This window comes from Ranitomeya imitator, chromosome 2, assembly GCF_032444005.1.
Source record: "Ranitomeya imitator isolate aRanImi1 chromosome 2, aRanImi1.pri, whole genome shotgun sequence".
Classification (NCBI taxonomy): domain Eukaryota; kingdom Metazoa; phylum Chordata; class Amphibia; order Anura; family Dendrobatidae; genus Ranitomeya; species Ranitomeya imitator.
This window is the reverse complement of record NC_091283.1, coordinates 630,319,854-630,344,210: the sequence shown is the minus strand read 5'-3', so window position 1 is coordinate 630,344,210 and position 24,357 is coordinate 630,319,854. Positions and strand designations below refer to the sequence as shown.

Sequence of the window (24,357 nt, the reverse complement as noted above, 5' to 3'; positions counted from 1 at the left end):
GAGTATTACCCCCATCATCCCCTCTCCTGTACAGTGCTGCCAATTCTATGTATTACACAGGAGTATTACCCCCATCATCCCCTCTCCTGTACAGTGCTGCCAATTCTATGTATTACACAGGAGTATTACCCCCATCATCCCCTCTCCTGTACAGTGCAGCCAATTCTATGTATTACACAGGAGTATTACCCCCATCATCCCCTCTCCTGTACAGTGCTGCCAATTCTATGTATTACACAGGAGTATTACCCCCATCATCCCCTCTCCTGTACAGTGCTGCCAATTCTATGTATTACACAGGAGTATTACCCCCATCATCCCCTCTCCTGTACAGTGCTGCCAATTCTATGTATTACACAGGAGTATTACCCCCATCATCCCCTCTCCTGCACAGTGCTGCCAATTCTATGTATTACACAGGAGTATTACCCCCATCATCCCCTCTCCTGTACAGTGCTGCCAATTCTATGTATGACACAGGAGTATTACCCCCATCATCCCCTCTCCTGTACAGTGCTGACAATTCTATGTATTACACAGGAGTATTACCCCCATCATCCCCTCTCCTGCACAGTGCTGACAATTCTATGTATGACTGACACAGGAGTATTACCCCCATCATCCCCTCTCCTGCACAGTGCTGACAATTCTATGTATGACTGACACAGGAGTATTACCCCCATCATCCCCTCTCCTGCACAGTGCTGACAATTCTATGTATGACTGACACAGGAGTATTACCCCCATCATCCCCTCTCCTGCACAGTGCTGACAATTCTATGTATGACTGACACAGGAGTATTACCCCCATCATCCCCTCTCCTGCACAGTGCTGACAATTCTATGACTGACACAGGAGTATTACCCCCATCATCCCCTCTCCTGCACAGTGCTGACAATTCTATGTATGACACAGTATTACCCCCATCATCCCCTCTCCTGTACAGTGCTGCCAATTCTATGTATTACACAGGAGTATTACCCCCATCATCCCCTCTCCTGCACAGTGCTGACAATTCTATGTATTACACAGGAGTATTACCCCCATCATCCCCTCTCCTGTACAGTGCTGCCAATTCTATGTATTACACAGGAGTATTACCCCCATCATCCCCTCTCCTGTACAGTGCTGCCAATTCTATGTATTACACAGGAGTATTACCCCCATCATCCCCTCTCCTGTACAGTGCTGCCAATTCTATGTATTACACAGGAGTATTACCCCCATCATCCCCTCTCCTGTACAGTGCTGCCAATTCTATGTATTACACAGGAGTATTACCCCCATCATCCCCTCTCCTGCACAGTGCTGACAATTCTATGTATTACACAGGAGTATTACCCCCATCATCCCCTCTCCTGCACAGTGCTGACAATTCTATGTATTACACAGGAGTATTACCCCCATCATCCCCTCTCCTGCACAGTGCTGACAATTCTATGTATTACACAGGAGTATTACCCCCATCATCCCCTCTCCTGTACGGTGCTGACAATTCTATGTATTACACAGGAGTATTACCCCCATCATCCCCTCTCCTGTACGGTGCTGCCAATTCTATGTATTACACAGGAGTATTACCCCCATCATCCCCTCTCCTGCACGGTGCTGACAATTCTATGTATTACACAGGAGTATTACCCACATCATCCCCTCTCCTGTACAGTGCTGCCAATTCTATGTATTACACAGGAGTATTACCCCCATCATCCCCTCTCCTGCACAGTGCTGCCAATTCTATGTATTACACAGGAGTATTACCCCCATCATCCCCTCTCCTGCACAGTGCTGACAATTCTATGTATTACACAGGAGTATTACCCCCATCATCCCCTCTCCTGTACAGTGCGACCAATTCTATGTATTACACAGGAGTATTACCCCCATCATCCCCTCTCCTGCACAGTGCTGACAATTCTATGTATGACACAGGAGTATTACCCCCATCATCCCTTCTCCTGCACAGTGCTGACAATTCTATGTATTACACAGGAGTATTACCCCCATCATCCCCTCTCCTGTACAGTGCTGCCAATTCTATGTATTACACAGGAGTATTACCCCCATCATCCCCTCTCCTGCACAGTGCTGCCAATTCTATGTATTACACAGGAGTATTACCCCCATCATCCCCTCTCCTGCACAGTGCTGACAATTCTATGTATTACACAGGAGTATTACCCCCATCATCCCCTCTCCTGCACAGTGCTGACAATTCTATGTATTACACAGGAGTATTACCCCCATCATCCCCTCTCCTGTACAGTGCTGCCAATTCTATGTATTACACAGGAGTATTACCCCCATCATCCCCTCTCCTGCACAGTGCTGCCAATTCTATGTATTACACAGGAGTATTACCCCCATCATCCCCTCTCCTGTACAGTGCTGACAATTCTATGTATTACACAGGAGTATTACCCCCATCATCCCCTCTCCTGCACAGTGCTGACAATTCTATGTATGACACAGTATTACCCCCATCATCCCCTCTCCTGTACAGTGCAGCCAATTCTATGTATTACACAGGAGTATTACCCCCATCATCCCCTCTCCTGCACAGTGCTGCCAATTCTATGTATTACACAGGAGTATTACCCCCATCATCCCCTCTCCTGTACAGTGCTGACAATTCTATGTATTACACAGGAGTATTACCCCCATCATCCCCTCTCCTGCACAGTGCTGACAATTCTATGTATGACTGACACAGGAGTATTACCCCCATCATCCCCTCTCCTGCACAGTGCTGACAATTCTATGTATGACTGACACAGGAGTATTACCCCCATCATCCCCTCTCCTGCACAGTGCTGACAATTCTATGTATGACTGACACAGGAGTATTACCCCCATCATCCCCTCTCCTGCACAGTGCTGACAATTCTATGTATGACTGACACAGGAGTATTACCCCCATCATCCCCTCTCCTGCACAGTGCTGACAATTCTATGTATGACACAGTATTACCCCCATCATCCCCTCTCCTGTACGGTGCTGACAATTCTATGTATTACACAGGAGTATTACCCCCATCATCCCCTCTCCTGTACAGTGCTGACAATTCTATGTATTACACAGGAGTATTACCCCCATCATCCCCTCTCCTGCACAGTGCTGACAATTCTATGTATTACACAGGAGTATTACCCCCATCATCCCCTCTCCTGTACAGTGCTGACAATTCTATGTATTACACAGGAGTATTACCCCCATCATCCCCTCTCCTGCACAGTGCTGACAATTCTATGTATTACACAGGAGTATTACCCCCATCATCCCCTCTCCTGCACAGTGCTGACAATTCTATGTATGACACAGTATTACCCCCATCATCCCCTCTCCTGTACAGTGCAGCCAATTCTATGTATTACACAGGAGTATTACCCCCATCATCCCCTCTCCTGCACAGTGCTGCCAATTCTATGTATTACACAGGAGTATTACCCCCATCATCCCCTCTCCTGTACAGTGCTGCCAATTCTATGTATGACACAGGAGTATTACCCCCATCATCCCCTCTCCTGTACAGTGCTGACAATTCTATGTATTACACAGGAGTATTACCCCCATCATCCCCTCTCCTGCACAGTGCTGACAATTCTATGTATGACTGACACAGGAGTATTACCCCCATCATCCCCTCTCCTGCACAGTGCTGACAATTCTATGTATGACTGACACAGGAGTATTACCCCCATCATCCCCTCTCCTGCACAGTGCTGACAATTCTATGTATGACACAGTATTACCCCCATCATCCCCTCTCCTGTACAGTGCTGACAATTCTATGTATTACACAGGAGTATTACCCCCATCATCCCCTCTCCTGCACAGTGCTGACAATTCTATGTATGACTGACACAGGAGTATTACCCCCATCATCCCCTCTCCTGCACAGTGCTGACAATTCTATGTATGACTGACACAGGAGTATTACCCCCATCATCCCCTCTCCTGCACAGTGCTGACAATTCTATGTATGACTGACACAGGAGTATTACCCCCATCATCCCCTCTCCTGCACAGTGCTTACAATTCTATGTATGACACAGTATTACCGCCATCATCCCCTCTCCTGTACGGTGCTGACAATTCTATGTATTACACAGGAGTATTACCCCCATCATCCCCTCTCCTGTACAGTGCTGACAATTCTATGTATTACACAGGAGTATTACCCCCATCATCCCCTCTCCTGCACAGTGCTGACAATTCTATGTATTACACAGGAGTATTACCCCCATCATCCCCTCTCCTGTACAGTGCTGACAATTCTATGTATTACACAGGAGTATTACCCCCATCATCCCCTCTCCTGCACAGTGCTGACAATTCTATGTATTACACAGGAGTATTACCCCCATCATCCCCTCTCCTGTACAGTGCTGACAATTCTATGTATGACACAGGAGTATTACCCCCATCATCCCCTCTCCTGCACAGTGCTTACAATTCTATGTATTACACAGGAGTATTACCCCCATCATCCCCTCTCCTGCACAGTGCTGACAATTCTATGTATTACACAGGAGTATTACCCCCATCATCCCCTCTCCTGTACAGTGCTGACAATTCTATGTATTACACAGGAGTATTACCCCCATCATCCCCTCTCCTGCACAGTGCTGACAATTCTATGTATTACACAGGAGTATTACCCCCATCATCCCCTCTCCTGCACAGTGCTGACAATTCTATGTATGACACAGTATTACCCCCATCATCCCCTCTCCTGTACAGTGCTGACAATTCTATGTATTACACAGGAGTATTACCCCCATCATCCCCTCTCCTGCACAGTGCTGACAATTCTATGTATGACTGACACAGGAGTATTACCCCCATCATCCCCTCTCCTGCACAGTGCTGACAATTCTATGTATGACTGACACAGGAGTATTACCCCCATCATCCCCTCTCCTGCACAGTGCTGACAATTCTATGTATGACTGACACAGGAGTGTTACCCCCATCATCCCCTCTCCTGCACAGTGCTGACAATTCTATGTATGACACAGGAGTATTACCCCCATCATCCCCTCTCCTGCACAGTGCGGCCAATTCTATGTATTACACAGGAGTATTACCCCCATCATCCCCTCTCCTGCACAGTGCTTACAATTCTATGTATTACACAGGAGTATTACCCCCATCATCCCCTCTCCTGTACAGTGCTGACAATTCTATGTATTACACAGGAGTATTACCCCAATCATCCCTTCTCCTGCACAGTGCTGACAATTCTATGTATTACACAGGAGTATTACCCCCATCATCCCATCTCCTGCACAGTGCTGACAATTCTATGTATTACACAGGAGTATTACCCCCATCATCCCCTCTCCTGCACAGTGCTGACAATTCTATGTATGACACAGGAGTATTACCCCCATCATCCCCTCTCCTGTACAGTGCTGACAATTCCATATATTACACAGGAGTATTACCCCCATCATCCCCTCTCCTGCACAGTGCTGACAATTCTATGTATGACACAGGAGTATTACCCCCATCATCCCCTCTCCTGTACGGTGCTGCCAATTCCATATATTACACATGAGAATTACCCCCATCATCCCCTCTCCTGTACGGTGCTGCCAATTCCATATATTACACAGGAGTATTACCCCCATCATCCCCTCTCCTGCACAGTGCTTACAATTCTATGTATGACACAGGAGTATTACCCCCATCATCCCCTCTCCTGTACCGTGCTGACAATTCTATGTATGACTGACACAGGAGTATTACCCTCATCATCCCCTCTCCTGCACAGTGCTTACAATTCTATGTATTACACAGGAGTATTACCCCCATCATCCCTTCTCCTGCACAGTGCTGACAATTCTATGTATGACACAGGAGTATTACCCCCATCATCCCCTCTCCTGTACCGTGCTGACAATTCTATGTATGACTGACACAGGAGTATTACCCTCATCATCCCCTCTCCTGCACAGTGCTTACAATTCTATGTATTACACAGGAGTATTACCCCCATCATCCCCTCTCCTGCACAGTGCTGACAATTCTATGTATGACACAGGAGTATTACCCCCATCATCCCCTCTCCTGTACGGTGCTGCCAATTCCATATATTACACATGAGAATTACCCCCATCATCCCCTCTCCTGTACGGTGCTGCCAATTCCATATATTACACAGGAGTATTACCCCCATCATCCCCTCTCCTGTACGGTGCTGACAATTCTATGTATGACACAGGAGTATTACCCCCATCATCCCCTCTCCTGTACAGTGCTGACAATTCCATATATTACACAGGAGTATTACCCCCATCATCCCCTCTCCTGTACAGTGCTGACAATTCCATATATTACACAGGACTATTACCCCCATCATCCCCTCTCCTGTACGGTGCTGACAATTCTATGTATGACACAGGAGTATTACCCCCATCATCCCCTCTCCTGTACAGTGCTGACAATTCCATATATTACACAGGACTATTACCCCCATCATCCCCTCTCCTGTACGGTGCTGACAATTCTATGTATGACACATGAGAATTACCCCCATCATCCCCTCTCCTGTACAGTGCTGACAATTCCATATATTACACAGGAGTATTACCCCCATCATCCCCTCTCCTGTACAGTGCTGACAATTCCATATATTACACAGGAGTATTACCCCCATCATCCCCTCTCCTGTACAGTGCTGACAATTCTATGTATTACACAGGAGTATTACCCCTATCATCCCCTCTCCTGTACGGTGCGGCCAATTCCATAGATTACACAGGAGTATTACCCCCATCATCCCCTCTCCTGTACAGTGCTGACAATTCTATGTATTACACAGGAGTATTACCCCCATCATCCCCTCTCCTGTACAGTGCTGACAATTCTATGTATTACACAGGAGTATTACCCCCATCATCCCCTCTCCTGTACAGTGCTGACAATTCTATGTATTACACAGGAGTATTACCCCCATCATCCCCTCTTCTGTAGAGTGCTGACAATTCTATGTATTACACAGGAGTATTACCCCCATCATCCCCTCTCCTGTACAGTGCGGCCAATTCTATGTATTACACAGGAGTATTACCCCCATCATCCCCTCTCCTGTACGGTGCTGCCATTTCTATGTATGACACAGGAGTATTACCCCCATCATCCCCTCTCCTGTACGGTGCTGACAATTCTATGTATGACACAGGAGTATTACCCCCATCATCCCCTCTCCTGTACAGTGCTTACAATTCTATGTATTACACAGGAGTATTACCCCCATCATCCCCTCTCCTGCACAGTGCTGACAATTCTATGTATGACACAGGAGTATTACCCCCATCATCCCCTCTCCTGTAGAGTGCTGACAATTCTATGTATGACACAGGAGTATTACCCCCATCATCCCCTCTCCTGTACGGTGCGGCCAATTCTATGTATTACACAGGAGTATTACCCCCATCATCCCCTCTCCTGCACAGTGCTGACAATTCTATGTATGACACAGGAGTATTACCCCCATCATCCCCTCTCCTGTACGGTGCGGCCAATTCTATGTATTACACAGGAGTATTACCCCCATCATCCCCTCTCCTGCACGGTGCTGACAATTCTATGTATGACACAGGAGTATTACCCCCATCATCCCCTCTCCTGTACAGTGCTGACAATTTTATGTATTACACAGGAGTATTACCCCCATCATCCCCTCTCCTGTACAGTGCTGACAATTCTATGTATGACTGACACAGGAGTATTACCCCCATCATCCCCTCTCCTGTACAGTGCTGACAATTCTATGTATGACTGACACAGGAGTATTACCCCCATCATCCCCTCTCCTGTACAGTGCTGACAATTCTATGTATGACACAGGAGTATTACCCCCATCATCCCCTCTCCTGCACAGTGCTGACAATTCTATGTATGACACAGGAGTATTACCCCCATCATCCCCTCTCCTGTACAGTGCTGACAATTCTATGTATGACACAGGAGAATTACCCCCATCATCCCCTCTCCTGTACAGTGCTGACAATTCTATGTATTACACAGGAGTATTACCCCCATCATCCCCTCTCCTGTACAGTGCTGACAATTTTATGTATTACACAGGAGTATTACCCCCATCATCCCCTCTCCTGCACAGTGCTGACAATTCTATGTATGACACAGGAGTATTACCCCCATCATCCCCTCTCCTGTAGAGTGCTGACAATTCTATGTATGACACAGGAGTATTACCCCCATCATCCCCTCTCCTGTACAGTGCGACCAATTCCATATATTATACAGGAGTATTACCCCCATCATCCCCTCTCCTGTAGAGTGCTGACAATTCTATGTATTACACAGGAGTATTACCCCCATCATCCCTTCTCCTGTACAGTGCGGCCAATTCCATATATTATACAGGAGTATTACCCCCATCATCCCCTCCTGCATGGTGCGGCCAATTCCAAGTATTACACAGGAGTATTAGCCCCATCATCCCCTCTCCTTCACTGTGCAGCCCATTCCATGTTTTACTTGGGAGTAGTTTAGCCGTAGATGTTCGGATCCGGCAAGTTAGGCCAAAAATTTATAAAAGTTCAGTTTGGGTACCAAAATAGTATGAATTCTGATGAATGGGGGGCCCAAACATCCATTGTTTGTGATGCCATCACCTGCGTGATAGCACGACAAACATGGGCTCTGATCGGCTTTAAGATAGTTACCGCTTGTCCGAGCACTGTGGTTAAATAATTTTATTTATTATTAAAATAAAAAAGGAACAATATCCCATACCTGTCCGCCTTTACGGTCATGTCCCACGCTGTAAATCCATCTGAAGTGGTTAAATAACCCTGGTGGCATAACCTCATATGAACTCTAGCGTGGGAAAATATTCAGAAAAATTCCCACGTTACAGTTCATATGAGTTAATACCACCAAGGGGGAGCATCACCGGAAGTTTACGAAGCTACGTTCCCCTGCATTCCATTCATTCCCCAGTTTTGACAGCCAGGGGCAGCTGCATTAGCAGGCTCCTGGTTGTAAAATTATTTAACCTCTTCAGATGGCTTTACATCATGGGACATGACTGTACGGCGGACAGGTATGGGATATTGTTGCTTTTTTATTTTCCCTTTTTTTCAGATGACAAGGGTCATCAGTTGGATTGATCGTACAATAAGGCTGTGTGCACACGATGCGGATTTAGTGCGGATCTGCAGCGGATTTTTAATATAAATCAATAGTGAAAAAAAAAGCTGTGCACATGGTGCGGAAAAATCCATGCAGAAACGCTGCGGATTTAAAAGAAGTGCATGTCACTAGTTTTGTGCGGATCTGCAGCATTTCTGCACCCTTCCTTTATAGAAATCCGCAGTGGTAAAATCCGCGGCAAATCTGCACCTGCGGTTTCTGCCAGGAGATGCTGATTTTGTGCAGAAAATTCTGCACCCCAATCCGCAACGTGTGCACATAGCCTAAAGATGTTAAAACTCCATGTGTATTTATTTCATAAAAAAACTTTATTATGTGTGTCTGTTTTTTTTAACCCTTTCTTACTATTGGATTAACCCCTTTACCCCCAAGGGTGGTTTGCACGTTAATGACCAGGCCAATTTTTACAATTCTGACCACTGTCCCTTTATGAGGTTATAACTCTGGAACGCTTCAACGGATCTTGGCAATTCTGACATTGTTTTCTCGTGACATATTGTACTTCATGATAGTGGTAAAATTTCTTTGATATAACTTGCGTTTATTTGTGAAAAAATATGGAAATTTGGGGAAAATTTTGAAACTTTTGCAATTTTCCAACTTTGAATTTTTATGCCCTTAAATTACAGAGATATGTCATGTAAAATAATTAATAGGTAACATTTCCCACATGTCTACTTTACATCAGCACAATTTTGGAACAAAAATTTTTTTTTGTTAGGGAGATATAAGGGTTAAAAGTTGACCAGCAATTTCTCATTTTTACAACACCATTTTTTTTAGGGACTTAGGGACCACATCTCATTTGAAGTCATTTTGAGGGGTCTATATGATAGAAAATAACCAAGTGTAACACCATTCTAAAAACTGCACCCCTCAAGGTGCTCAAAACCACATTCTAGAAGTTTATTAACTCTTCAGGTGTTTTACAGGAATTTTTGGAATGTTTAAAAAAAAAAATAACATTTAACTTTTTTCACAAAAAATTTACTTAAGCTCCAATTTGTTTTATTTTCCCAAGGATAAGAAAAGAAATTGGACCCCAAAAGTTGTTGTGCCATTTGTTCTGAGTACGCCGATGCCCCACATGTGGGGGTAAACCACTGTTTGGGCGCATGGCAGAGCTCGGAAGGGAAGGAGCGCCGTTTGAGTTTTCAATTCAAAATTGACTGGAATTGAGATGGGACGCCATGTTGCATTTGGAGAGCCACTGATGTGCCTAAACATTGAAACCCCCCCACAAGTGACACCATTTTGGAAAGTAGACCCCCTAAGGAACTTGTCTAGATGTGTGGTGAGCACTTCAACCCACCAAGTGCTTCACAGAAGTTTATAATGCAGAGCCGTAAAAATAAAAAATCATATTTTTTCACAAATATGATCTTTTTGCCCCCAAATGTTTATTTTCCCACGGGTAAGAAAAGAAATTGGACCCTAAAAGTTGTTGTGCCATTTGTTCTGAGTATGCCGAAACCCCACATGTGGGGGTAAACCACTGTTTGGGCACATGGGAGAGCTCGGAAGGGAAGGAGCGCCGTTTGACTTTTCAATGCAAAATTGACTGGAATTGAGATGGGACGCCATGTTGCGTTTGGAGAGCCACTGATGTGCCTAAACATTGAAACCCCCCACAAGTGACACCATTTTGGAAAGTAGACCCCTAAGGAACTTGTCTAGATGTCTGGTGAGCACTTTGACCCACCTAGGGCTTCACAGAAGTTTATAATGCAGATCCGTAAAATAAAACATAATAAATTTTCCCACAAAAATTATTTGTTAGTTTCAGTTTTGCATTTTCCCAAGGGAAACAGGAGAAATTGGACCCCAATAGTTGTTGTCCAATCTTTCCTGAGTACGCTGATACCCCATATGTGGGGGGGAACCACCGTTTGGGTGCATGGGAGGGCTTGGAAGGGAAGGAGCGCCAATTGGAATCCAGACTTAGATGGAATGGTCTGCCGGCATCACATTGCGTTTGCAGAGCCCCTAATGTACGTAAAGAGTAGAAACCCCCCACAAGTGACCCCATATTGGAAACTAGACCCCCCAAGAAACTTATCTAGATGTGTTGTGAGAACTTTGAACCCCCAAGCGTTTCACTACAGTTTATAACGCAGAGCCGTGAAAATAAAAAATCTTTTTTTTCCCACAAAAATTATTTTTTAGCCCCCAGTTTTGTATTTTCCCAAGGGTAACAGGAGAAATTGGACCCCAAAAGTTGTTGTCCTATTTGTCCTGAGTACGCCGATACCCCATATGTTGGGGTAAACCCCTGTTTGGGCACACGGGAGAGCTTGGAAGGGAAGGAGCACTGTTTTACATTTTCAACGCAGAATTGGCTGGAATTGAGATCGGAAGCCATGTTGCGTTTGGAGAGCCCCTGATGTGCCTAAACAGTGGAAACCCCCCAATTATAACTGAAACCCTAATCCAAACACACCCCTAACCCCAATCCCAACGGTAACCCTAACCACACCTCTAACCCTGACACACCCCTAACCCTAATCCCAACCCTATTCCCAACCGTAAATGTAGCCCCAACCCTAACTTTAGCCCCAACCCTAACTGTAGCTTTCACCCTAGCCCCAACCCTAACCCTAACGGGAAAATGGAAATAAATACATTTTTTAAATTTTTTTCCCTAACTATAAGGGGGTGATGAAGGGGGGTTTGATTTACTTTTATAATGGTTTTTTTTAGCGGATTTTTGTGATTGACAGCCGTCACACACTGAAAGACGCTTTTTATTGCAAAAAATATGTTTTTCTCTTACCCCATGACGGCACCACGGAGAGAGAGGGATCTGCCCTCAGGGACAGGAAACCTACAGGTTAAAAAGGCGGGACCTCTCCTCCACCTCAGTTCGGTTTCCTGTCCCTGACGGGGAACCCACAGCTCACCGTTCGTCGCGGGATTCCAGGGACCATCGGACCGAATACAGGCAGCGGGGGGCCCTGCCGCGGTTCCAGGTGGATATCCTCCCTGAGGACACATTCCGGGGTCGGCGGGCCCTGTTGATATGTGTGGAGATGGGGCAGTGAAGAGGAGCCAAGTCTGCCTCTTCTCTTTCTTACAGACAGCCGGTAATAGGTAGCGGCGGTTACCTGGGTAAAACCGCCGGTCTGAGGAGCTCGCAGAAGGAGGTGACGCCGGTCACCAACAGGAGGCTCTAGTATGGGCAGCGGCGGCTGCGGGGATCCCTCCGTCCCTTCTGTGAGGCAGCAGCTAATGGAGCGCGCGCGAGGTCCAGCGCGACTTACTGTGCAGGCGCGGGGGTCACTTCCGGGGCGGCGCAGGATACCTCTGGGTAATCCGGAAGTTGCCTTGCGCCGCACTGTTAGTATATATCCGGAAGGGAAGGGGCATACCGCTGCTCAGAAGATACCACCATGAGTGGAATAGAGCAGTCGGTGGAAGAATTTCACAGGCCCCTGTGACAAAAAACCCGAAGGAGCGCCGTTCTTCGCAAAGACCTACACAGCGCAGCAGCTCAGGATCCCAGCGCAGCAGAGCTTCTGGTGGATCCAGGAGGAAAACGGTGGTTCAAGTGGAGGAGGCGTCCTCAAGACCCGAACCGGTATCTTCCTCACGTTAGGAGGGTAAGTGACACTCCGTGAAAGTATATATTCTAATAGGGATTTATTGTTTTCTTAGGGAAAGAAATGCCAGGTGAAAAGTAAGCATAGAGTGTGCCCGCTTTGTTCAGCAGATCTGTCGGATTCATGGGTTAAAAAACTCTGTGCGTTATGTATTGAGAACACCATTAATGAGGAGACTCCGAGATTCACGTCTGAACTAAAAGACTTAATTAAAACCCAAGTGGCAGACGCACTAAAAAGCCGTAAAAGAAAACGTAAAGAAAAAACTCCAGATTACAGCTCCAGCGAGGAAGATAGCACGAGTGATGATTCAGATAGCTCTACAGCTTCAGCGTCCTCCTCCGCATCTTCAGAAAGCGGCCGCAACTGTTTCCCAATAGACGAAACGGATGCGCTGGTAAAAATGGTTAGGGCGACTATGGGTCTGGCAGACACTCGTTCCAAAAAATCTGTGCAAGATCTTATGTTTAGTGGCCTGGAACAAAAGAAATACAGAGTGTTCCCATTAAACGAAAAAATACAAGCCCTAATAAAAAAGGAGTGGAAGAGACCGGATAAAAAAGTACTGTTAACACCTAAAAGAAAATATCCATTTGATGACCCAGCCTGCGCCTCATGGGGAAAGGCGCCAAAATTAGACGTCGCTATTGCGAAAGCCTCTAAAAAATTCGCCCTGCCTTTTGAGGATATGGGGACCCTCAAGGATCCTATGGATAAGAGGGCCGATGTCTTCTTAAAAGGGTCCTGGGAGGCCGCCAGCGGGGGGCTAAAACCCGGTATAGCTGCTTCTTGTACAGCTAGAGCGCTGATGGTCTGGCTAGACCACTTAGAAACTCAATTAAAAAATAAAACCCCGAGAGAGTCTATATTGGACTCCGTGTCAGCGATGAGAGGTGCCTCTGCATACTTAGCAGATGCCTCAATAGACTCGGTTAGACTAATGGCAAGATCAGCTTCTTTCTCAAATGCGGCCAGGAGAGCACTATGGCTGAAGTGCTGGCCGGGGGATTTGCAAACTAAAGCCAAGTTATGTTCTATACCGTGCGAAGGTGAATATTTGTTTGGTCCCACCCTAGACGATGTCCTCGAAAAAGCGGTAGATAAAAAGAAAGCCTTTCCAGGATTCCCAAATTAGTCCTATAGGCGGCCCTTTCGAGGGAGAAGGTTCACACAAAGACGCCCCCCAAAAAAACCAAAAGGAGGGGTGGGAAGACAGAAAATTCAAAAGAGGAGGTTTCATGTTTAACAAACCGGATAATAAAAAACAGCCACAATGAGGGTGCCCCCCAGGTAGGAGGGAGACTGACCCACTTTCTTCAAACCTGGGAAAAAATTTCTGGAAGTGCCTGGACTTTAAACATCATAAAGACGGGCCTAAAGCTAACTTTTCACACAATACCACACAATCAGTTTGTGGTAACACCACAAAGAAAGTCGGAGATCGAGCAGCTGAGTATCCAGAGAGAAGTTCTCAGTCTTCTGGAAAAGAAAGTTATACAGGAAGTTCCGCAACAGGAAGAGACGAGGGGGTTTTATTCTCCGCTCTTTCGTCGAACGAAGCCAGACGGAACTTTCAGGGTAATAATAAATTTGAGACAATTAAACAAATACCTGGTAATAGAAAAATTCAAAATGGAAACAATAAAATCATGTGTCAGATCCCTTATCCCGTCTTGTTTCATGACTGTTATAGACTTAAAAGACGCATACTATCATGTGCCAATCCATCCGGAGTTCCGAAAATACCTCAGTGGCAGTGATGATACAAGGGAGACTAAAACATTACCAATGCAGAGCTCTTCCGTTTGGTCTAGCCATTGCCCCGAGGGTGTTTACAAATTTAATGGCGGAAGTAATGGCCCACATAAGGGAACAAAACATATTGATTGTGCCTTATCTGGACGACCTCCTAGTGATGGGCAGTTCCTCTCTACATTGCAGCCAGCAACTAAGCAGAGTGATGGTAGCCCTATTGAATCTAGGATGGTTTTTGAACCTGGAAAAGTCCAGGCTTATCCCGTCCCAAGTGCAGCTGTACTTGGGGATAGTAATAGACTCAACAAAGCAAGAGTGTCGTCTGCCGGAAGAAAAAGTATCCAACATGATACACCTAGTGGATCATTTGAGTCTCTCTCCTCTGATCACTCTAAGGAAAGCCATGTCCATACTGGGGTCAATGACATCCTGTATCCCAGCGGTCCAGTGGGCTCAGCCACTCGAGAGATCTCCAGTGGGAAATACTAGAGGCGGTACCCCACGCAGGAGGAAATTTAGAAAAGCAATTAAAAATATCCTCTCGGACAAAAGCTTCGTTAGCTTGGTGGACGGATCCGTCCAATCTCAGAAGGGGGGTTCCATGGGTGTGGCCGGTCTCTGTAATCCTGACCACAGACGCAAGTCCTTGGGGGTGGGGGGCCCACCTAAACAGTCAAATTGCCCAAGGTCCTTGGTCAAGGGAAGAAAAAGACCTTACTTCAAACATGAAAGAACTTTTAGCAGTTCAGTACGCCGTCAATCATTTTTTAACATCCCTCCGTTCTCACCACGTGAGAGTACTGACAGACAACAGGGTGGTTGTAGCATATTTAAATCATCAGGGAGGGACGAGGTCTCAATCCCTAATGAAAGTAACAAATCTCATCCTGTCACAAGCAGAAGACAACTTGTCCTCCCTGACAGCCCTTCACATAAAAGGGTCAGAAAATCAAACTGCAGATTTTCTAAGCAGAACTCAATTAAAACAGGGGGAATGGGAGTTAAATACAAAAATATTCAAACGCATAGTGGATCGTTGGAGGGCCCCGGATATAGATCTATTTGCAAACAACCAAAATCGGGAAACGGAGGCCTTCTGCTCGATAGATCCTCGGAGGAGTCCAGTGGCTATAGACGCGTTGTTAATTCCATGGAATTTCCATCTAGCTTACGTTTTTCCTCCGATAGCTCTTATTCCCTTAGTCTTGAAGAAAATAAGGGAGGACAGAGCCAAAGTGATATTGATAGCCCCGTTCTGGCCGAAAAGAGTATGGTTCCCATGGCTACGCCTAATGTCCATAGCGGATCCATGGGTACTCCCAGATATCCCAGACCTTCTGCATCAAGGGCCAGTAAATCACCCACAAATAAAAAGTTTACATATGACGGCCTGGCTTTTGAAAGGGAACTGTTAACAAAAAGGGGGTTTTCTTCAAATCTAATTTCTACCCTGCTGGCCAGTAGAAAACCAATAACTACCAGAGCGTACGGTAAAGTCTGGAAAAAGTTCCTCTCCACTTCAGGGGTTATCCTATCAGAACAGATCCCAATTCAAGAAATTCTAGAATTTCTTCAAAAAGGATTAGAGAAAGGCCTAGCAACAAACACTCTGAAAGTTCAGATTGCAGCATTGGGTGCCCTTTATAACCAGGATTTGGCGGGGAATCACTGGGTAAAAAGGTTTATTAGAGCATCTACTAGGTCCAGACCAGTTATACATCTCACTGCTCCTCCTTGGGATCTGAACCTAGTCCTTTCAGCACTAAAGCACCGTTTGAACCTTTATCTCAGGCTTCATTAAAAATAATATCTTTGAAAACCTGTTTGTTGGTAGCCCTAACCTCAGCTCGCAGGATTAGTGATCTGCAGGCCTTATCAGCTTACCCACCTCTAACCCAAATATTAGATGACAGAGTAATCCTTAAAACTGACCCTTCTTACCTCCCTAAAGTGGCGTCAAAATTCCACAGAGCTCAAGAGATAGCTTTACCATCTTTTTGCCCTAATCCTAAAAACAAAAAAGAGGAAGCTCTACACACACTAGATGTAAAGAGATGTCTAACACACTATCAGCTACAAGGGAGTGTAGGAAAGGGAGGGCTCTGTTTATCTGCTTTCAGGGACCAAATAAGGGTCACAAAGCATCGAAAGCCACGTTGGCAAGGTGGGTAAGAGATGCCATCAAGATGTCATATACCTCATCCGGGGAACAAGCTCCAGACACAATTAAGGCCCATTCAACCAGGTCGGTGGCAACCTCTTGGGCAGAACGTGGTGGAGCATCAATAGATCAAATATGTAGAGCAGCCACTTGGTCTTCCCCCTCTACATTCTTCAAGCACTATCAGCTTAATCTATCCTCTCCCTCAGACTTAACTTTTGGTAGGAGAGTTCTTGAGGCAGTAGTCCCACCCTAAATACTCATTCTTTGAAATTCTCTCCGTGGTGCCGTCATGGGGTAAGAGAATATCGTAGTTACTTACCGATAACGGTATTTCTCTGATCCCATGACGGCGCCCGTATATTCCCTCCCTTCACGTATGGGTGTCCACACTACTAATATTTTAAGTCACGAGGTGTCAAAAAAAAAAAAAAAAGGAGTTTATATAAGTTATATATGTACAGTTATGATTTTTTTTGTGTATAAATAACCAATTAAGTTACAGCAGAAATTCCCTGCAAGGCTCTGTAAACCAAACTGAGGTGGAGGAGAGGTCCCGCCTTTTTAACCTGTGGGTTTCCAGTCCCTGAGGGCGGATCCCTCTCTCTCCGTGGTGCCGTCATGGGATCAGAGAAATACCGTTATCGGTAAGTAACTACGATATTTGCATTACCACATTTTGAGAGCTATAATTTTTCCATATTTGGGTCCACAGAGTCATGTGAGGTCTTGTTTTTTGCGGGACGAGTTGATGTTTTTATTGGTAACTTTTTTGGGCACGTGACATTTTTTGATTGCTTTTTATTCTGATTTTTGTGAGGCAGAATGACCAAAAACCAGCTATTCATTAATTTCTTTTGGGGGAGGCGTTTATACCGTTCCGCGTTTGGTAAAATTGATAAAGCAGTTTTATTCTTCGGGTCAGTACGATTACAGTGATACCTCATTTATATCATTTTTTATGTTTTGGTGCTTTTATACGATAAAAATTATTTTAGAGAAAAAATAATTATTTTTGCATCGCTTTATTCTGAGGACTATAACTTTTTATTTTTTCGCTGATGATGCTGTATGGCAGCTCGTTTTTTGCGGGACAAGATGACGTTTTCAGCGGTACCTTGGTTATTTATATCAGTCTTTTTGATCGTGTGTTATTCCACTTTTTGTTTGGTGGTATGAGAATAAAGCGTTGTTTTTTGCCTCAGGTTTTTTTTACGGTGTTCACTGAAGGGGTTAACTAGTGATATAGTTTTATAGGTGGGGTCCTTACAGATGCGGCAATGCTAAATATGTGTAGTTTTATTGTTTTTTTTGTTTATTTAAAGAAATGTATTTATAGGAAGATTATTTTGGGGGGGGGGATTTTTTTTACACAAGTGAATTTTTTTTTTACACTATAACATTGCCCCAGGGGGGGGCATCATGTTATAGTGCAAGATCGTTGATCTGACACTTTGCTGTGCACTGTGTCAGATCAGCGATCTGACGTGCACTTCTCCTGGCTTCCCGGCGCCTGCTCTAAGCAGGCGCAGTGAAGCCACCTCCCTGCAGGACCCGGATGCCGCGGCCATCTTGGATCCGGGCCTGCTGCAGGGAGGAGGAGGTAAGAGACCCTCGCAGGAACGCGATCACATCGCGTTGCTCCGAGGGTATCAGGGAAGCCCGCAGGGAGCCCCTTCCCTGCACGATGCTTCCCTATACCGCAGGCACACTGCAATCATGTTTGATCGCAGTGTGCCGTGGGTTAATGTGACGGGGCGGTCCCTGACAGCTCCTGGCACATAGTGCCGGATGTCAGCTGCGATAGCTGACACCCAGCCGCGATCGGCCCCGCTCCTCCCGTGAGCGTGGCCGATCGCTATGACGTACTATCCCATCGAGGGTCAGATAGGCCCAGGTCACCTCGACGAGATAGTACGTCTAAGGTCAGAAAGGGGTTAATAAGGGATTGGTGTCTTATTGACATCTCTCCATTATTAATCAGGCTTAATATCACCTTACATTTGCAAGGTGACATTGACCCCTTATTACCCAATATCCCACCACTACTCAGGAGTGGGAAGAGAGAGGCTAAGTGCCAGAATATTTGCATCTTACAGATGTGCCTTTTCTAGGGTGGCTGGGGTAGATGTTTTTAGCTGGGGGGGGGGGCAATAACCATGGTCCCTCTCTAGGCTATTAATATCTGCCTTCAGTCAATGGCTTTCCCACTCTGGCGGAGAAAATTTGCGCTGGAGCCCACGCCAGTTTTTTCCGTCATTTAACCCTTTATTTTAACACCTAGAGCTCCCAAATTTTGCACACAGATAAATCTAACATTAGTAGTGAGGAATATGTAAAAAATAAGGGATATGAAATGGTTTACTGTATGTAAACCATGTCTCATATCCTGTCGGATTTGATAAGGAGATAGCAAAAGCCAGCAATTGAATTACCGGCTTTTCTGCTATCTAGTGCTGTATTAAATATAAATATATATACCGTATATACTCGAGTATAAGCCGAGATTTTCAGCCCAAATTTTTGGGCTGAAAGTGCCCCTCTCGGCTTATACTCGAGTCAAGGTGGGTGGCAGGGTCGGCGGGTGAGGGGGAGAGGGCACTGAGGTATACTTACCTAGTCCTGGCGATCCTGGCGCTGTCCCTGCCGTCCCACGGTCTTCTGTGCTGCAGCGTCTTCCCCTCTTCAGCGGTCACGTGGGACCGCTCATTAAAAAAATGAATAGGCGGCTCCACCTCCCATAGGGGTGGAGCCGTGTATTCATTTCTCTAATCAGCGGTGCCGGTGACCGCTAGAGAAAGAGGCTGTGGCACCGAAGACCAGGCAGAGGGAGCGTCAGGATCGCTGGGACTAGGTAAGTATGTAATATTCACCTGTCCGCGTTCCAGCCGCCGGGCGTCGCTCCATCTTCCCGGCGCCTCGATCTTCCCGGCGTCTGCGCTCTGACTGTTCAGGTCAGAGGGCGCGATGACGCATATAGTGTGCGCGGCGCCCTCTGCCTGATCAGTCAGAGCAGAGACGCCGGGAAGATGGAGGCGCCGGGACCGGACGCTGGGACCTGCAAGCAAGAGAGGTGAGTGTGGTTTTTTTTTTTTTTTTTTATTGCAGCAGAAGCAGCGGCACAGATTTATGTGGAGCATCTATGGGGCACAATGAACGGTGCAGAGCACTGTATATGGGGCACAGCTATGGGGCACAATGAACGGTGCAGAGCACTGTATATGGGGCACAGCTATGGGGCACAATGAACTGTGCAGAGCACTGTATATGGGGCACAGCTATGGGGCACAATGAACGGTGCAGAGCACTGTATATGGGGCACAGCTATGGGGCACAATGAACGGTGCAGAGCACTGTATATGGGGCACAGCTATGGGGCACAATGAACGGTGCAGAGCACTGTATATGGGGCACAGCTATGGGGCACAATGAACTGTGCAGAGCACTGTATATGGGGCACAGCTATGGGGCACAATGAACGGTGCAGAGCACTGTATATGGGGCACAGCTATGGGGCACAATGAACGGTGCAGAGCATAGTATGGGGCACAGCTATGGAACAAAATGAACGCTGCAGAGCATTGTATATGGGGCACAGATATGGGACAATAATGAACGGTGCCGAGCACAGTATGGGGCACAGCTATGGGACAAAATGAACGGTGCAGAGCACTATATGGGGCACAGCTATGGGGAAATATGAACGGTGCAGAGCACTATATGGGGCACAGCTATGGGGAAATAATGATCTATTTTTATTTTTGAAATTCACCGGTAAATGCTGCATTTCCACCCTAGGCTTATACTCGAGTCAATAAGTTTTCCCAGTTTTTTGTGGCGAAATTAGGGGGGTCGGCTTATACTCGAGTATATACGAGATATATATATATATATACTAGATTGTGGCCCGATTCTAACGCATCGGGTATTCTAGAATATGCATGTCCCTGTAATATATGGACAATGATGATTCCAGAATTCGCGGCAGACTGTGCCCGTTGCTGATTGGTCGAGGCAACCTTTATGACATCATCGTCACCATGGCAACCATTATGACATCATCGTCGCTGTGCCCGTTGCTGATTGGTCGAGGCCTGGCGGCCTCGACCAATCAGAGACGCGGGATGTCTACGTCCTTTATGACATCATTGTTGCTGTGCCCGTTGCTGATTGGTCGAGGCCTGGCGGCCTCGACCAATCAGAGACGCGGGATTTCTACGTCGATGCTGTGCCGGTCTCTGATTGGTCGAGGCCTGGCGGTCTCGACCAATCAGAGAGCCGGGATTTCCAGGACAGACAGACAGACGGACGGAAAAACCCTTAGACAATTATATATATAGATATTACAGACTAAAAGTTGGGTCACACCTTCTCATTTAAAGATTTTTCTGTATTTTCATCACTATGAAAATTGTACATTCACACTGAAGGCATCAAAACTATCAATTAACACATGTGGAATTATATACTTAACAAAAAAGTGTGAAACAACTGAAATTATGTCTTATATTCTAGGTTCTTCCAATTAGCCACCTTTTGCTTTGACTGCTTTGCACACTCTTGGCATTCTCTTGACGAGCTTCAAGAGGTAGTCACCTGAAATGGTTTTCCCTTCACAGGTGTGCCCTATCAGGTTTAATCAGTGGGATTTCTTGCCTTATAAATGAGGTTGGGACTATCAGTTGTGTTGTGCAGAAGTCTGGTGGATACACATCTGATAGTCCTACTGAATAGACTGTTAGCTGCTTTTTTCTTGCCATAATACAAATTCTAAGTAAAGAAAAACGAGTGGCCATCATTACTTTAAGAAATGAAGGTCAGTCAGTCTGAAAAATTGGGAAAACTTTGAAAGTGTCCCGAAGTGCAGTGGCAAAAACCATCAAGCGCTACAAAGAAACTGGCTCACATGAGGACTGCCCCAGGAAAGGAAGACCAAGAGTCACCTCTGCTTCTGAGGATAAGTTTATCCGAGTCACCAGCCTCGGGAATCACAGGTTAACAGCAGTTCAGATTAGAGACCAGGTCAATGCCACAAAGAGTTCTAGCAGCAGACACATCTCTACAACTGTCAAGAGGAGACTTAGCAGCAGGCCTTCATGGTAAAATAGCTGCTAGGAAACCACTGCTAAGGACAGGCAACAAGCAGAACAGACTTGTTTGGGCTAAAGAACACAAGGAATGGACATTAGACCAGTGGAAATCTGTGCTTTGGTCTGATGAGTCCAAATTTGAGAACGTTGGTTCCAACCACCGTGTGTTTGTGCGATACAGAAAAGGTGAACGGATGGACTCTACATGCCTGGTTCCCACCGTGAAGCATGGAGGAGGAGGTGTGATGGTGTGGGGGTGCTTTGCTGGTGACACTGTTGGGGATTTATTCAAAATTGAAGGCATACTGAACCAGCATGGCTACCATAGCATCTTGCAGAGGCATGCTATTCCATCCGGTTTGCGTTTAGTTGGACCATCATTTATTTTTCAACAGGACAATTACCCCAAACACACCTCCAGGCTGTGTAAGGGCTATTTGACCAAGAAGGAGAGTGATGGGGTGCTACGCCCGATGACCTGGCCTCCACAGTCACCAGACCTGAACCCAATCGCGATGGTTTGGGGTGAGCTGGACCGCAGAGTGAAGGCAAAAGGGCCAACAAGTGCTAAGCATCTCTGGGAACTTCTTCAAGATTGTAGGAAGACCATTTCCGGTGACTACCTCTTGAAGCTCATCAAGAGAATGCCAAGAGTGTGCAAAGCAGTCATAAAAGCAAAAGGTGGCTACTTTGAAGAACCTAGAATATAAGACATTTTCAGTTGTTTCACACTTTTTTGTTAAGTATATAATTCCACATGTGTTAATTCACAGTTTTGATGCCTTCAGTGTGAATGTACAATTTTCATAGTCATGAAAATACTGAAAAATCTTTGAATGAGGTGTGTCCAAACTTTTGGTCTGTACTGTGTAATATATCTCTCTCTCTCTCTCTCTCTCTCTCTCTCTCTCTCTCTCTCTCTCTCTCTCTCTCTCTCTCTCTCTATATCTATTTCTGCATGTTAGCACTATCTACAAATAAAGATTATAATTTATTATTATTCTCTCTGTCTCTCTCTCTCTCTCTATATATCTATTTCTGCATGTTAGCACTATCTACAAATAAAGATTATAATTTATTATTATTCTCTGTCTCTGTCTCTCTCTCTCTCCCTCTCTCTCTCTCTCTCTCAAAGTTATTTGCTATATTCTAATAAATATAGTTTTTGCTCTAAGTGGTCTGATTACTTATATGATGGTGAGAAACTGAATAATCACGATGTTAATATTTGACAACAGTAAATTTATTGTTACAAATTGGCCATTTATGAAGGAGCCGGAGTCGGAACCTGATAAAATCCAGGAGTCGGAGTTGCAACAGTGGCTTACCGACTCCACAGCCCTGTCGATATCCGTGCACAAACATTAGGTGTTCAGTACGGACCCCAAACTTTACTGTTCGGATTCGCCCATCACTAATCGGGAGTATTCCTCTTATCACCTCTCCTTCACTGTGCGGACCATTCAATGTATCACTCCTGTTATCCTTTCTCCTTCCTTTATAGGATGCAGAGCGATCCTGGCACCTCCATCTACTTGTGTTTTCCCTATATTCGGTTCTAAAATGTTTCATGTGACTCTGGGGAGTTTATCCAGGATTTTTCAAAACTGGGCCAAGAATCGGAACAGGTTTAAACAAATATTACTCCTCTAGCTAAACCCCCTATACATATCCCTATAGCAATGACGTCACATCTGTCATCTACGCAAACACTGCAGCCAATCACAGTAACAATCATGTGTATGATGTATAAGACCTCATCGCAATAGATGAGTAGTGTTTTTCTTTATTATTTCACATCATTAGCCCAACTTTTAAAAATCCTGGACCATTCCTTTGAAACGTAATGGCCTACAATAAACATAAGGTTTTAGCCACAATCTTGAGTGCAAAATGTTATTCATATTTCTTATGGGACCGCGTTCTATGTGCAACCTTATATCCTTCATTTCATGATGTAACTCTGGTATGAAAATTTTAGACTTGCCAACAGGTCTGATCTGGGTGTCACCATTGGCATTCGTTTTGCTGCTGCCTTCTCTCTTCAGACTTCGGTAAGACTAATATTTTGCAATGGTAGCTCCTGATTAACCCTTTCACTCCAAAGCCTGTTTTCACCTTCCTGACCAGGCTAATCTTTTACAATTCTGACCACTGTCACTTTACACTACCGTTCAAAAGTTTAGGGTCACTTAGACATTTCCTTATTTTTGAAAGAAAAGCACAGTTTTTTCCAATGAAGCTAACATTAAATGATTCAAAAATGCACTCTATACATTGTTAATGTGGTAAATGACTATTCTAGCTGCAAACATCTGATTTGTAATGCAGTATCATCATAGGTATATAGAGGCCCATTTCCAACAACCATCACTCCAGTGTTCTTATGGTACTTTGTGTTTGCTAACTGTGTAAGAAGGCTAATGCAAGTATGTTAGCACAGCTGAAAACAGTTTGGCTGATTAGAGAACCTATAAACCTGACCTTCCTTTGAGCTAGTTTAGAATCTGGAGAGTTGGTTCCATTAAACTCTCAAAATGGCCAGAAAAAAAGAACTTTCA

General features: G+C 45.4%; 1 protein-coding gene across 5 annotated transcripts in view; it reads left to right on the top strand.

The window, feature by feature from the left end:
- LOC138665248 (zinc finger protein 585A-like) overlaps nucleotides 1-24,357 on the top strand; it is a 36,937-nt gene that overhangs the window by 451 nt on the left and 12,129 nt on the right. The gene's annotated exons all lie outside the window — the stretch shown is intronic.